The 14,059-nt window shown below is 47.5% G+C and overlaps 1 long non-coding RNA gene and 1 other non-coding gene across 2 annotated transcripts; one reads left to right on the top strand and one right to left on the bottom strand.

Moving 5' to 3' along the window:
* Positions 1–6,947: 6,947 nt before the first annotated feature.
* Positions 6,948–10,953, bottom strand: LOC139036803 (uncharacterized). The gene is made up of 3 exons (XR_011489666.1): positions 10,848–10,953; positions 8,388–8,594; positions 6,948–7,900 (listed from the first exon to the last, which is right to left on the bottom strand). It is a non-coding gene; the product is annotated as an uncharacterized lncRNA (long non-coding RNA).
* A 924-nt stretch (positions 10,954–11,877) lies between these two features.
* On the top strand, positions 11,878–11,981 carry LOC139036815 (U6 spliceosomal RNA). Its single transcript, XR_011489682.1, has one exon. It is a non-coding gene; the product is annotated as a U6 spliceosomal RNA (small nuclear RNA).
* Positions 11,982–14,059: the final 2,078 nt, after the last annotated feature.

Raw genomic sequence — 14,059 nt, 5'->3', positions numbered from 1 at the left:
AATGAACATTCAGGACTGATTTCCTTTAGGATGGAATGGTTGGATCTCCTTGCAGTCCAAGGGACTCTAAAGAGTCTTCTCCAACACCACAGTTCAAAAGCATCAATTCTTCGGCCCTCAGCTTTCTTTATAGTCCAACTCTCACATCCATACATGACTATTAGAAAAACCAAAGCCTTGGGGAGATGGAACTTTGTTGGCAAAGAAATGTCTCTGCTTTTTAATATGCTGTCTAAGTTGGTCATAACTTTTCATTCAAGAAGTAAGCGTCTTAATTTCATGGCTGCAGTCACCATCTGCAGTGACTTTGGAGCCCCCCAAAATAAACTCTGCCACTGTTTCCACTGTGTCTCCATCTATTTGCCATGAAGTGACGGGACCGGATGACATGGTAGAAGACAAAACAACCACATTTTTCTCATTCTTGTGGTCAAGGGGAATTTCCAGAGTGACACTTGTGTGGAGAAGATCCTCAGTTTAGGGAGGGGCCAAAGGAAGGAGGAGCTGCCAGTCCATAATATGTCCTGTCAACCTGCCAGAAACCTTCCAGCTGGAGTCCGTCTTGACTGAGGGGTGCACGTGCACCCACCAGAAAGGGCCCTGAGTCAGGCCAGATACCGGCACAAGCAAGATGAGCGGCCAGAGACAACCCGGAAGTCCGCCCCCATACACGTGATGTGAGGTGAGCGGCCAGAGACAACCCGGAAGTCTGCCGCCATACACGTGATGTGAGGTGAGCGGCCAGAAACAACCCAGAAGTCCACCCCCATGCGCGGGATGTGAGGTGAGCGGCCAGAGACAACCCGGAAGTCCGCCCCCATGCACGTGATGTGAGGTGAGCGGCCAGAGACAACCCGGAAGTCCGCCCCCATGCGCGTGATCTGAGGTGAGCGGCCAGAGACAACCCGGAAGTCCGCCCCCATGCGCGTGATGTAAGCCGCACCCACTGGGTGCAGCTCACTCCCCAAGTTCACCGGCGTGGTGTTTCACATGTACTTTGCTTCTAATAAACACTTCGTCTGCTTCACAATCTTCGTCTCTTTGCTGAATTTTTTCTTCAAAGAAGACAGGGACTGAGATCCTGCTGCAAGCCGGCATACCCCTCGCCCCTGCCCCCATACCACTCAGACCACCTAAATTCAAACTTGCTCTCATCGCTTCCCAGTTGTGTGACCTTGACCAAGCTCTTGGAGCCTCAGCTCTTTGTGAATGGGGATAAAAACCTTCATCTTGAATGAACTGCCGCAAGAATTTGAAGTAACATAATGGACAGTGCCTGACGCTGTGAGGGTGTTTAATACGCACTGGCTCTCTCACTTGCGGAGGGACTGGGCTGAGCAGTGAAACCGCACCTGAGACAGAATCAGACAAGCCGGTGGCTGGTCCAGGGGAAGCAGGAGCCTGCTCTGTGACCTCAGGCAAGGCCGTTAACCTCTCCGGACCTCGGTTCTTCTTTGGAAAGTTGGAGTTGCACTTCCCTGGGAGGGTTGCCCGAGGATGACGTGGAACAACACCTGGCACGTAATTGATCCTCAAGAAATGGTGGGTCCAGGACCTTGTCCACCTTCAAGATGGGCTCTCCTTGAAAGCCTGATCTCCAGGCACAAGTGGCCAGGCAGCAGTTTCCTATGGATTTCACAGGGACTGAAACGAGCATTGATTCCTGGAGGAGCCCCAACCTACTCCGAAGTCTAAATCAACTCCAGTGACTGCCCTTCCTGGGTTCATCCAGACATCTCCAGTCCTGGCTCAGCCTATCTTGAGGCCAGACAAGGAGCAGAGCCTCAGTCAGGAGCCACCCCGGAGCCGCTGGGGCAGGGGTTTATGTGTTAGTCGTTCATTCATGTCCGACTCTTTGCATCCCCATGGACTGTAGCCTGCCAGGCTCCTCCATCCATGGGATTCTCCAGGCAAGAATATTGGAGTGGGCTGCCATGCCCTCCTCCAGGGGATCTTCCCAGTCCAGGGATCGAACCCGGGTCTCCTGCATTCTGGGCAGGTTCTTTACCATCTGATCCACCAGGAAAGCCCAAGAGTAGGGGAGATTTCCCCAAATGCGCCCCCTTCCAACCACCTGGATGGCAGCCAGGGGCATGGAGAACCCCTCTCATTTCATTGGTCCATACCGACCCTGGCTGCGCTTTCTCACACTGCCCTCGTGATTGAGAGAGGGCTGGTGTAGCAGTGGGGGCCACTGTCCAGCTTCCTGTCCCAGAAGCTGGGACAAAGGACAGGAATTAGCTTCTGGATGTATCACAATGAGCCTCGATACCTTCCCAGCCCCGCCTCCCCGACTCCACAACCCCCCGTCATCTTTCTACAACACAAACTTCGCCATGCCGTCCACTCACAAGCAAGCAGTAGCTTCCACTGAGCCTCGGGGTAAAGCCACGGTCAAACACAGCTCACGAGGCCCTTCATACCGTGACCTCTGACGGCCGCCTCGGAGTCACTGACCTGCTCCCTGCCCTACCTCCTGACATCCTTCCCCAGACTTGGTACACAAATGACTCTGTGAGTAAATCATGCAGCTCCGCACCTCCATGCATTTACACCTGCTCTCCTGTCTCCCTTACACGCCCACCCTCACACTCCACCTGGAAGACGCCTACTCACCCTTCAGCATGCAACTGACATCAGCTCCCCACGTGATGCTTTCCCCCACCTCCCGGGTCCGCTGCTCCCTCTGTGTTTCCCTTCTGCTTTGTGAACATCCATTCTTTCCTGCCGTTTCCTTCTCTCGCTCGAGCCCCTGCCTGTAAGATGTTCCAGGCACCGAGCAAGACCCTGAGCTCAGAGAACAAGGCAGGGCAGCTCCTGTGCCATTAGCCCCCAGTAGCTGTGAGGCCACCGTCCGGCTGCTGGGATCTAACTGGAATGACAGGCGCGCCAGAAAGTCACAGGGGTACCTGGTGGTGATGGGAAAGCGCAGGGCACTGAGCAATCCTGGGAAGAGCGTTTCAGTCCAGTCTGTGTGCTGAGTCGCTTCAGCGGTGTCTGACTTTGTGTGATCCTATGGACCGTAGCCCACCAGGCTTCTCTGTGCATGGGATTCTCTGGGCAAGAACACTGGAGTGGGTTGCCATGCCCTCCTCCAGAGGATCTTCCCGACCCAGGGATCGAACCTGGATCTTTTACATCTCCTGCATTGGCAGACAGTTCTTTACCACTAGCACCACCTGGGAAGCCCCTTAACCTAGTCTGGGGAACAGTGTACCCCCCCCACCGGCCCCGAGAATGTGCTGCTTAAACTAGGATGTACAGAGTGAATAAGCATTAGTCAGAGAAAGAGGAGGAAAACTAGAAAGAGATCAGATAAAGACCACAAGTGTAGACATACCAGGGTGGACTCCACGCCCTGAGGCCATCCCCTCCTTCTCCCCATGCCTGCCCTGCCCCGCGGGCAAGTCTTCAGGGACCGAGAGTCCCAAAGTCACTGTGACACGTCCATCCCCACTCTGGCCAGACTTTAATCGGCCGCCCTGGCCTGCAGACAGTGGCCTGGCTTCCAGTCAGTACCCATCAGCTGTTCTCTGGGTACGTCTGTGGGGCCAGCAGGATGTGGTGCCTCCTCTGCCCTCCACCCACTGTCTGCCCTTCTCCCCGGCTATTTGTTGCTCCTTAGCATTTATCACACTCTGGGGTACATCTGTTTATTAATTATTATCTTTGTTTATGCTTCCTACCCCAAAACCCAGAAGGCAAGTTCAGGGATTCTCATCACTTTGTCCTCTTGCTGTATCTCAGTATTTGGAACATGGACTGTAGCCCACCAGGCTCCTCTGTCCATGGGATTCTCCAGGCAAAAATGCTGGAGTGGGTTGCCATGCCCTCCTCCAGGTGATCTTCCTGACCCAGGGATTGAACCCAGGTCTCCTGCATTGGCAGGCGGATTCTTTACCACTGAGCCACCTGGGAAGACCCAGTAGCCATCCTGGGACTGAGTAATACCCATCTACTGAACTGAGTCCTGATCTGAATGAATGGAGACAGTGTCCCCAGAAATCGACCATAAACATGTGGATCTAGTCAGCGACTCGGGGATCTTGAGTGAAAGTGGATTCACGGTCCCATCGTGTGCCCAGTACTGTGCTTGTGGTTAGAGGAGAAAGTTCCTGTTCACAAGAGTGGGACAGGCGGACCTGACCACCAGTGGAGGGTTAAGGGGGGCTAAAGCTTTGTAACCCACATCTCCCTCCCACGCATGAGTCTGTTTAATCAGCGCAGGCACAAAGCCTTAATGAAATAAACAGTGTCGCCAGCATTTTAAAAACGGACTTGGGGCAGTGAGGCATGGCAGGCTGCTCCAGGAGCTCATCACAGCCTGGGCGGTGGCTGGGCGGGACAGGGCTTGTCAGCTGAGACTCTCAAACCCATCAGATTTGTGTCATGGACTCAGATAAACAGACGAGGTTTGCAAAAATCGAATGAACTTGGAATCACCACAAATAATGACCACCCCCCCACACACACACGCACGCACACATGTGCACACGCGTGCACACACATGCATGCATGCACGCTCGCCTTCTTGGCCGCTAAGCTTGCTGAACTGAATTATTTAGCAAGGAAAGAGATGGGGCAATGTGTTGTGGTGTCACTGGAAAATGTCAATAGTAACTCGAGGTTTCCTGAAGCCACTTGCAAGGTCTGACTCAGTTCCAAAGGGATGGCAGAAGTGCCCCCCTTCACCCTCCCACCCAAAGGCTCTTTGAAAAACACCTTCTCACAGCCCCACCGGTTCCTGCCGGGTAGCCTCACAGCACTTCCACAAGCAAATGAACAGGCTCCCACACTGCAGTTCCCACTGTTTCAATTTACTCTTCATTCAAGTTGAGAGGCGATCCAAGGAGAAAATGTAAATGCCGTGTGAATCTGGGGGGTGCTTTCTGACTCTGGACTCCTCAGTCCGTTCTCCTCTATCAGTTTCCCTCCTCGGCCCCACTGAAGCAGCTCCTTCTGGGCTCACAGACCCTTGCGTCCGCTCCAGCGGAGCCACGTGTCGTCAGACGGTGCGGATCAGACACCCTCATCGAGCCACGGTGCTCGGTGCTTCCTAGCAGGGAGTCTCTTTCAGGGAAGGCGCGACAGAAGACTAACCCGGGGTCAGCGTCTCCGCGGAGACAGCCACGGCAGCAAGTGCTCGTTTAAGGATCACAGGAACCCCCCAGTGTAGACAGAACCCACTTTAAGGATCACAGGAACCCCCCAGTGTAGACAGAACCCACTTTAAGGATCACAGGAACCCCCCAGTGTAGACAGAACCCACTTTAAGGATCACAGGAACCCCCCAGTGTAGACAGAACCCACTTTAAGGATCACAGGAACCCCCCCAGTGTAGACAGAACCCACTTTAAGGATCACAGGAACCCCCCAGTGTAGACAAAACCCACTTTAAGGATCACAGGAACCCCCCAGTGTAGACAGAACCCACTTTAAGGATCACAGGAACCCCCCAGTGTAGACAGAACCCACTTTAAGGATCACAGGAACCCCCCAGTGTAGACAGAACCCACTTTAAGGATCACAGGAACCCCCCAGTGTAGACAGAACCCACTTTAAGGATCACAGGAACCCCCCAGTGTAGACAGAACCCACTTTACAAACAGGGCAACTCAGGCCCAGAGGAGTGAATCCTGTAACTGGGATACAAACGTGGTGGTGCATTCTGTCTAACACCTGAATCCATTCTTTCTCATCCACCGGGCAGCCTCCGAGGACTTGGTCCTCGCCCAGACTGCCTCCCTGAGATTGGCAGAGCGCAGATAAGAATCCTCTATTAGGAACTTAATAGCAGATATAACTCTACTAGTGGTCAGACACATGAGTACAGGTATCACTGGAAAATGACCATACCTGCATTTTGTATTTAAGACAGCAGTTTTATCAAAAAGTGGATGAAATGAATAAACTTATTTTAAACCACTGAAATGAATCATAATAACATATTCAACATTGAATAAAAATAAAAGGAAGCTTTAATAACTAGGGAATTTTTTTTAAATATTATGATTCATTAAATGCAATCATTAAAAAATAAAAGTGTGTATCAGTGACCTCACAGTTGATTCCCGAGCATTTTGTCATGAAAAATTGCCAAGTTGTTAAAAAAAACCTACTCACAGGAATGGAGAGGAGAGAGTTAGCTAATCCAGGTATTTCCTTCTGACACTTTCATATTCAAATAACTCTGAGATCCTTTGAAATAACTGATTTCTTCATAGAGAGTATAATTTTTTATTGATAGGAGCCTGGAGTTTTCCTTTAAGGCAACTGTTGCCAGCTCACCTTCAAGTTCTTTCATGTTTTTAATAAACGGTTGCAGAATCACTGGGTTCAGCTGTGGCTGCAGAAGCCCCACCTCAGTCCCAATACGCTCGTGTCTACATCACACTTACACAGAGAACTTTCATTAGTGGCAGCTCTGAAACACGCTTTGCTTTGTCAAATACATGTTATTTTTTCCTTCTCTTGAGGTTAATGGAGATGAGAAAGACGTTTTCTAAACAGGTGATCTTCTGTTCAATTAAAACTCTCAAGGAAGCATAAAGCTCTCTTAAAGTCTCAAGATGTAAGTGATTCAGCTTCAGATTTCTTAAAATACCAAAATAACAGTATTACATTTTTTAAAGGCAGTATTTTGATACTTAAAAATAGCATAGTATACTGGAATACAAAAAAAAAATACTGCATTCATTAGCCTAGTTGCTAGGAAACCTGTGAGCAAGCCGAAAGTTAAGGTATAGATAGGTAAAAGGGTATTTCTTCAAGCAAAATGGGAAAAACCAGAGTTAATTTTAGCAACTATGGGTAACAGAGAATGCAAGATGATAAGATGATACTTAATTGTATTGAGGGGTTTGTATTCCTTTAGAACATGCTCTTAATTACACCCTCCACTGAGTAAGTATAAATACTAATCATTAGAAATAATTAGACATGCTTGCTATTCTTCTAAATATTATCTTTATTTTCAAACAGCACATTGATATTTTCATTCTCCATGGTTAAGTAAAGGCTCTGTGATTGGATCCACTGCACAGTAAAGGCATCAGCAGAGAGGAACAGAGAACTTGAACTGCAAGTATTTTGCCATGTGCATCCTGACCTATGTCACGTGACAAGTGAAAGAGGAGCCAGTTCTTGACAAAGAGGGAAAGGCTGAAAATGCTTTTGAAAAATGAATCGGAGTTCTGCTTCTTGCTGAGTAAGCGCCTCCTGAACTGACTCTCCCACAAATAACAGCAGCAAACTCAGGGGGCAGAGGACGCCACTAGAGGAAGGCGCTGGAAAGCCAGCCAAAGCAGGTGGGCTGTTCGGAGGCAGTGGCCCTGGAGGAGGTAGGTTTCCTGACTCTACACTTTTTTAGCCTGAGGTCAGGGCACAATCCGTGCTACAGGGGAAGCTAAAACTCTGATTGAAAGCGCACAATCTTTCCGGCCTGAATAACTGGAAGACAGAGTTCGGAGCAACGGCAGCCACAAGAAAGTGAGGGATGTGGGGAATCCTAAAAGGGAGAGATACGGAGAGGAAAGGCTGCAAACTCTGTATACAAACTTTGCCTCTCGGTCTGCTTCCCTGGTAGCTCAGCTGGTAAAGAATCCATCTGCAGTGCAGGAGACCCTGGTTCATTTCCTGGGTCACGAAGATCCCCTGGAGAAGGGACAGGCTACCCACCCCAGTATTCTTGGGCTTCCCTGGTAGCTCAGCTGGTAAAGAATCCATCTGCAGTGCAGGAGACCCTGGTTCATTTCCTGGGTCACGAAGATCCCCTGGAGAAGGACAGGCTACCCACCCCAGTATTCTTGGGCTTCCCTGGTGGCTCAGCTGGGAAGGAATCTGCCTGCAGTGCGGGAGGCCAGTCTAACCCCTGAATAGTATGAGGAAGACTGCAAGAAGCCTAGATAAGGGTTAAAAAAAAACACTGTTACTCACCATTCAAAAGACAGATTTTACAATTTTATTTAAGGGTTAAAAAACCCACTTAACTAAGATATTAGCCACCATTTAAGAAACAAATTTTACAATTTTATTTCAATCAAGTCAACTGCCTACCAAAAAAAAAAAAAAATTCCAAAAACCAAACACTCTTTAGAAATGTAAAACAATCTTAAGTCTCTATGGTATAATATCCACAATATTTAAGATAAAATTACTCATAATACAAGGAAATAGGAAAATGTAGCTCATTCTCAAGAGCTACTATAACTGCCCAAAGATTTAAAGGAATACATGATCATAATAAACATGATAGAAAACTTCAACAGGAAAAGATGCAAAAAGAAACCAAACAGAAATTCTAGGTCTGAAAAATACAGTATATGAAATAAAACTCAATGGGCAACTATAATGGCAGAATGAAAATGATAGAGGAAAGACTTGCTCACCTTGAATATAGGTCAACAGAAATTATTCAATCTGAAGAACAGATGGAAAAAATTTTTTTTCAAAAGTAAATAAAACCTCTGAAACATTCAGGGCAACATTAAGAGGTCTAAGAAGATTATCCAGGCTGCTTAGGAGCAGAAAATCTGGATCCAGGAGAATGGATCTCATAGACACGTGGGCACGATCACTAAGATGTTAATCACGGTCTGTGGAAGGGAAATAACAGAGTCAAGAAATATTAAGAAGAAAGAAACATCAAGTCTTGTAGTTAGTTAAATAAAGACATACAAAAGAAAGAGAAATCTCAGATTTAAACCTAGACTTATGCGACTATAAAAATACATGAATTAAAATGAAGAATTATGACATTTTTAAAATAAGAAACTTCAAGAAACAAGTGAGAAGCCAAGAGAATATATCTGCAACTAATTTTTCAGCTAATAATATATTACAGCCATATCATAGCCATATATATATATGTATATAAAGGACTAATCTCTCAACTATATGAAGAACTCTTAAAAATAGAGGGGGGGGAAAGACCAAAAATCTGTTGGAAAAATAGGCAAAGGACATGAACAGTTAACAGAAAATAAAAGAGACAAACATAAGAAGATGCTCAACTGTATTCATAATAAGAGAAATGCAAATTAAAACTACGTGAGTTATTTCTCCCTTACCAAACTGGTAAATTTACATATGCTTTTACTCTTTGACCTGCCAAATTCCACTGTTAGGAATTTATTTGCAGATATAACTCCATAAATATGAAAAATATGCACATGACTATTCATTGCAGCATTATTTGTAATAGCAAAATATGAAAAATCATCTAAATTTAAATGATCATCCATGGGAGAGTGATTGAATAAAATATGGTACCACCACACAGTAGACTAATAAGAACGTGTTAAAAAAAAAGAAGAGGAATCAGCCTGTGACCTGATATGCAGTTATTTCTTGGATATATTGTCATTGTCAAGGGGAAAAAGCAAGGTGCAAAACAGTAGTGTGGGGGGGGGGGTGTGTGTGTGTGATGGTTTCATAAAAACAGAGCATGGGAAGAAAAATACAGAAACTCATGAAAACTATTTGCCAGAGAGTGTAGATGAGGATGGGGTCAAAGGTCGAGATGGGAGGCATATCCCTTTGAGTGTAACTTTTGACATAATTTTGCTTTGGAACCATGTAAATTAAATAAAAAGGAATAGAAGGATGCAAACCCTAAAGCTGAAAACAAGCAGAAACAACTCTATCTTACAGCAAATAAATAATGTAATCCACAGAGAAAATAATTGATTCAAGTAACTTTTAGATGCATATTCTAACTGGACACCCTCAGTGGATGGGACAAAAAGAACTGCAAAGAAACTCTGAGCTTGATTTAATAGATTTGTGATAAAAGAACAGTAATTCTGAAAGTATTCTGTGTCTTAATAGATTAAATGAGTAACTATACTACATTTTTTTTTTTTTTTTTGGAAATTAGGACTCACCATGGGAGAATAAAGATACAAATATGGAATGAGGAAAGGGGAGGAAAAATCGGCAGTATCACTATGCACTCATGATCTAAATACAAATGTAACCTAGCTCTGCACTCAAAAGAGCTAGAAGTAATAACAAAAAGCACACCCAGCATCAGTCATTTCACCTAGCAGGCCCATGCTCCGCAACAAGGGAGGTCCCTGTGACGAGGAGCTGGAGAACTGCAACTCGAGAGAAGCCCCTGCTCGTTGCAACGAGAGAAAGCCCGTGCACAGCAATGCAGATCCAGCTCAACCAAATAAATAAGCAACTAAATAAACAAATACCACGCCTCTTCTGAAAGGGGAGATGACTGATTCCATTTCTGGGGCAACATTCTGTTGTGTAAGTGAGTAAGGAAGTTCCTCAAAACTCATGGGGATTTGTGAGAAGGCCAAAGAAGCCAGCTTGGAGGGACTGCTGCTGGCCAAATCTTGTGGGAAGTGGAGAGTAAGACCACAATGATGCTGAAAATAGGAAACTTAAAGGTGAGGGGAAAGACAGGCGGATGGAGCCCTTCTTGATGCAAGAACACCAGATAATAAGGGCTTCTCAGGTGGCGCTAGTGGTAAAGAACCCTGCTGGCTTCTTTGCAGGAGATGTAAGAGACATGGGTTCAATCGCTGAGTCAAGAAGATCCCCTGGAGGAGGGCTTGGCACCCCTCTCCATTATACTTGCCTGGAGCATCCCATGGACAGAGGAGCCTAGCAGGCTATGGTCCATAGGATTGCCCAGAGTTGGACATGACTAACGCAATTTAGCACCCATGCAGATAACAAATGTAGAATGAAAGGCACAATTAGAGATTGTAACTGCCAATATAATGATGGATTTGGGGAAGGATCATCAGTGGATGTTAAAACCACTGAAGAAAGGCTGTTTGGAAGGGAACTGTCAGCCTCAACTACTCCTGATAAAAGGAAAGAAGTACCTTTACTAGCAGACACCACCTTGACCAGTGCTCACAAGCAGCATCACGAACGATGGAGAGTAACGGACACGATGTGCCTCCAGAGGGACCCGGTGGTGAGTGACAAACATCCCCTCTGTATGACATTTGCCAAAAAGAGTTATTCTGTATCTAGTCAGAAGGCAATAATTAGACAAATCCAAGTTACTGAACACTCTAGAGGACAGCTGGCTGATTCTTCAAAAACTGCCAGCATTGGGCTTCCCTGGTGGCCCAGCACTCAAGGCTCCATCTTCCAATCCAGGGTTCAATCCCTGGTCAGGGATCCCAGGTCCCACACGCTGTGGTATGTGACCAAAAAAAAAAAAAAAATGTTTTAATGCCAGTGTCATGTGGAGCAGAAAGAACAAAGTCGATGGAAAGGGGGTGTGGGGAATATTCTAGGCTAAAGAGCCCTAAGAGACATGACCACTGAATGGAATGTGTAATCCTTGACTGGGTCAGAAAAGAAAAAAATAGCTTCGAAGAACAATAAGAAGGTAGTTGGAAACTCTGAATACGAATTTTACATTAGATAAAACAATTGTACCAATTATTAAATATTTGAGCATGATGACGGTATTGTAGCTGCGTAGGAGAATGTCCTAGTTCTTAGGAGATGGAGACTCCTAAGAGATGAAGGATCATGATGTCCACAATCTAATTTCAAATGGTAGAGGGGAAAAATGAAAAATGTGGCGAAAAAAAAGTCAAACGCCAATAATTGGTGAGTCTAAATGAAGAGATAAGGTTGACTGGTCATCGTATTATTCTTTCACCTTTTCTATAGATTTGAAAAGTTGGGGAAAATGAAGAATTGGGCATGAAAATCCAGGTTACATGTGTGGATAAAGGGAGACCTCTTTCAGCCGTAGTTGTGAACGTTGCTACAATAACAACAGGTAAGTTGTTCACAGCTTTGTTGTGAAAAACTGGTTACTCAGCAACATCAGTGGAAAATGCCCTGTTAATTTATTCGGGGGGTTGGAGAAGTAGAAAAGAAAACCATTTAGTGCTCGCTTCGGCAGCACATATACTAAAATTGGAACGATACAGAGAAGATTAGCATGGCCCCTGCGCAAGAAAACCATTTAACATCAAGTATTGCAGATGAATGAAACTCCAGCTGTCCCTACTCCGACAGAAAGTGAAAAATCAGATCTTTGTTTGATTTCTGGGAAGCCACTTGGCAGAAGTTTTCAAAGCCTGGGTCTACGATTCTCTTCACTCGCCCTGGTTCCCAAAACATACGTGGTACACCCTGAGCTTGCCCAAGCTGACATAGTTCCATCTGTGTCTTAGAGACATGCTAAAAGAGCAAGGCATGGAACACAGTTTTCTGCCATTTGTACACACAGATACATTTGTGTGACTGCAATCTTTCTGGAAGGAACCAGAGAAACTGGTAACTTATTCTCTAGGGAGGAAAGCCAAGTTGCTACTGTTGTTACCTTTTATTCCACTGTTCCATTCGAATTTTTCCATGTGAATATATTAACTGTTCAAAAGAAATATTTGAATTAATGGTGAAGAATGGGTGGGAGGATGGATGATGGCTGGACGAATAGATGGATGAATGGATAGACAGATGGATGGATGGATGATGGATGGGTAGACAGAAAAATGAGTGTATATACAGTTCCCATTCCACACACTTGCTCCACAATACCTCTCCTTGGACCCCACACTCCAATTACAAGGATGGGGCTGCTCCCAGGCTAATCTCCAATTTGAGGCTGACTGCCCCTGTGCTGTGGAGAAGGCAGTGGCACCCACTCCAGTCCTCTCGCCTGGAGAATCCCATGGGCAGAGCAGCCTGGTGGGCTGCGGTCCATGGGGTCGCTAAGAGTCGGACACGACTGAGCGACTTCACTTCCACTTTTCACTTTCACGCATTGGAGAAGGAAATGGCAGCCCACTCCAGTGTTCTTGCCTGGAGACTCCCAGGGACGGGGGAACCTGGTGGGCTGCCATCTGTGGGGTCGCACAGAGTCGGACACAACTGAAGCGACTTAGCAGCAGCAGCCTCTGTGCTGTGTCTGAGGTCTTTAGTTTATGAAACACAGCTTCTCTCAGCCCTGCCTCTCTGCTGATTCTAGGACTCTCCCCCCCGCCGTCCCCTACAGCCCTGAGACTGTCTCCTAGCCCACTGTCCCTAGCCAAGGGGACTTCATCTGTCAAATTCTAACACCCACCCACTTTATCTGCAAGGACAGAACCGAATTGCAGCAAATTTCATGGCCTGGAATTGCTCAGCCTCTAGCACAGGGAAGAATTCTATTCACACCCCTGGGAAGCCTTCTGATGCCTGGCCAAGGTACCTCGCTTCCCTGGGGACTGCCTGCTAACATCCTTCTCTCCATTGCTGTGGTAATGTGCATTTTACAGCAATTTCTCTCACATCAAGCAGCCCCCAGGATCTCATTTCTCTGGCCTCTGAGGGGGCAATGTTTCTGGCTGCTTTCCTTTCCAGCAAAGGGCAAGAAGGGCCGTGCAAAGGGTTCAGACACCTTCCCATCTCTGCTGCCGGATAGCACCAGGGCAGTGGAGGTGAAGAAGCATGGGGCCCAGGTAGATGACGCCACCGGGAAGGGTGAGTCAATCAGTCTGCAGTCCCCGCCCCCGTCACAGGCTGTGATCCCACAAGAGTCCGCATGGCAAGAGCGAGGACTGTGCTGTCTCCATCTTTTAGGGGCAGAAGGTCCTGCGGGTGCCCACCCTCCACCCCTTATCAGGCACGCACCCGGCCCTGCCTACGGTGCATGAGTGAGGACTGGCATCCCATGGCTCCCAGCTCCTGCCAACCTGGCAAGTGACCTTCATGCACAAGGAAGCCCCCACGTCTGCCCCGGGAGCATCCGCTGGCTGACACGGGGTCACAGGCTCTAGCCTCTTGCCTCACCGTGGGACCAGTTCTGTGCAGTTTGCAGCCAGAGCCCCCCTCACCCGCCCACCACTGGGAACAGGCCGAAGCTGACCCCAGGCTGACTCAGTTCCTCTCCTGCCCCATCCTGCTTGCCTCAGCCCCTGTCGTGGGGGCGCACCCCCAGCACAGCGCAGCCTCCGCCGTCCCAGCTCGGGCTCCGTCCCCGAGGAGACCCCTGCATTCTCCTGCACGGACGCTCCTCCAGCAGCCCCACTCTCGGGAGACGCCTGCAGAAGGGAGGCGCGGCCGCAGCCTCACAACAGTCCCA

This window comes from Odocoileus virginianus, chromosome 9 (assembly GCF_023699985.2).
Source record: "Odocoileus virginianus isolate 20LAN1187 ecotype Illinois chromosome 9, Ovbor_1.2, whole genome shotgun sequence".
In the NCBI taxonomy this organism is placed as follows: Eukaryota; Metazoa; Chordata; class Mammalia; order Artiodactyla; family Cervidae; genus Odocoileus; species Odocoileus virginianus.
This window is presented reverse-complemented; position numbering and strand designations above follow the sequence as displayed.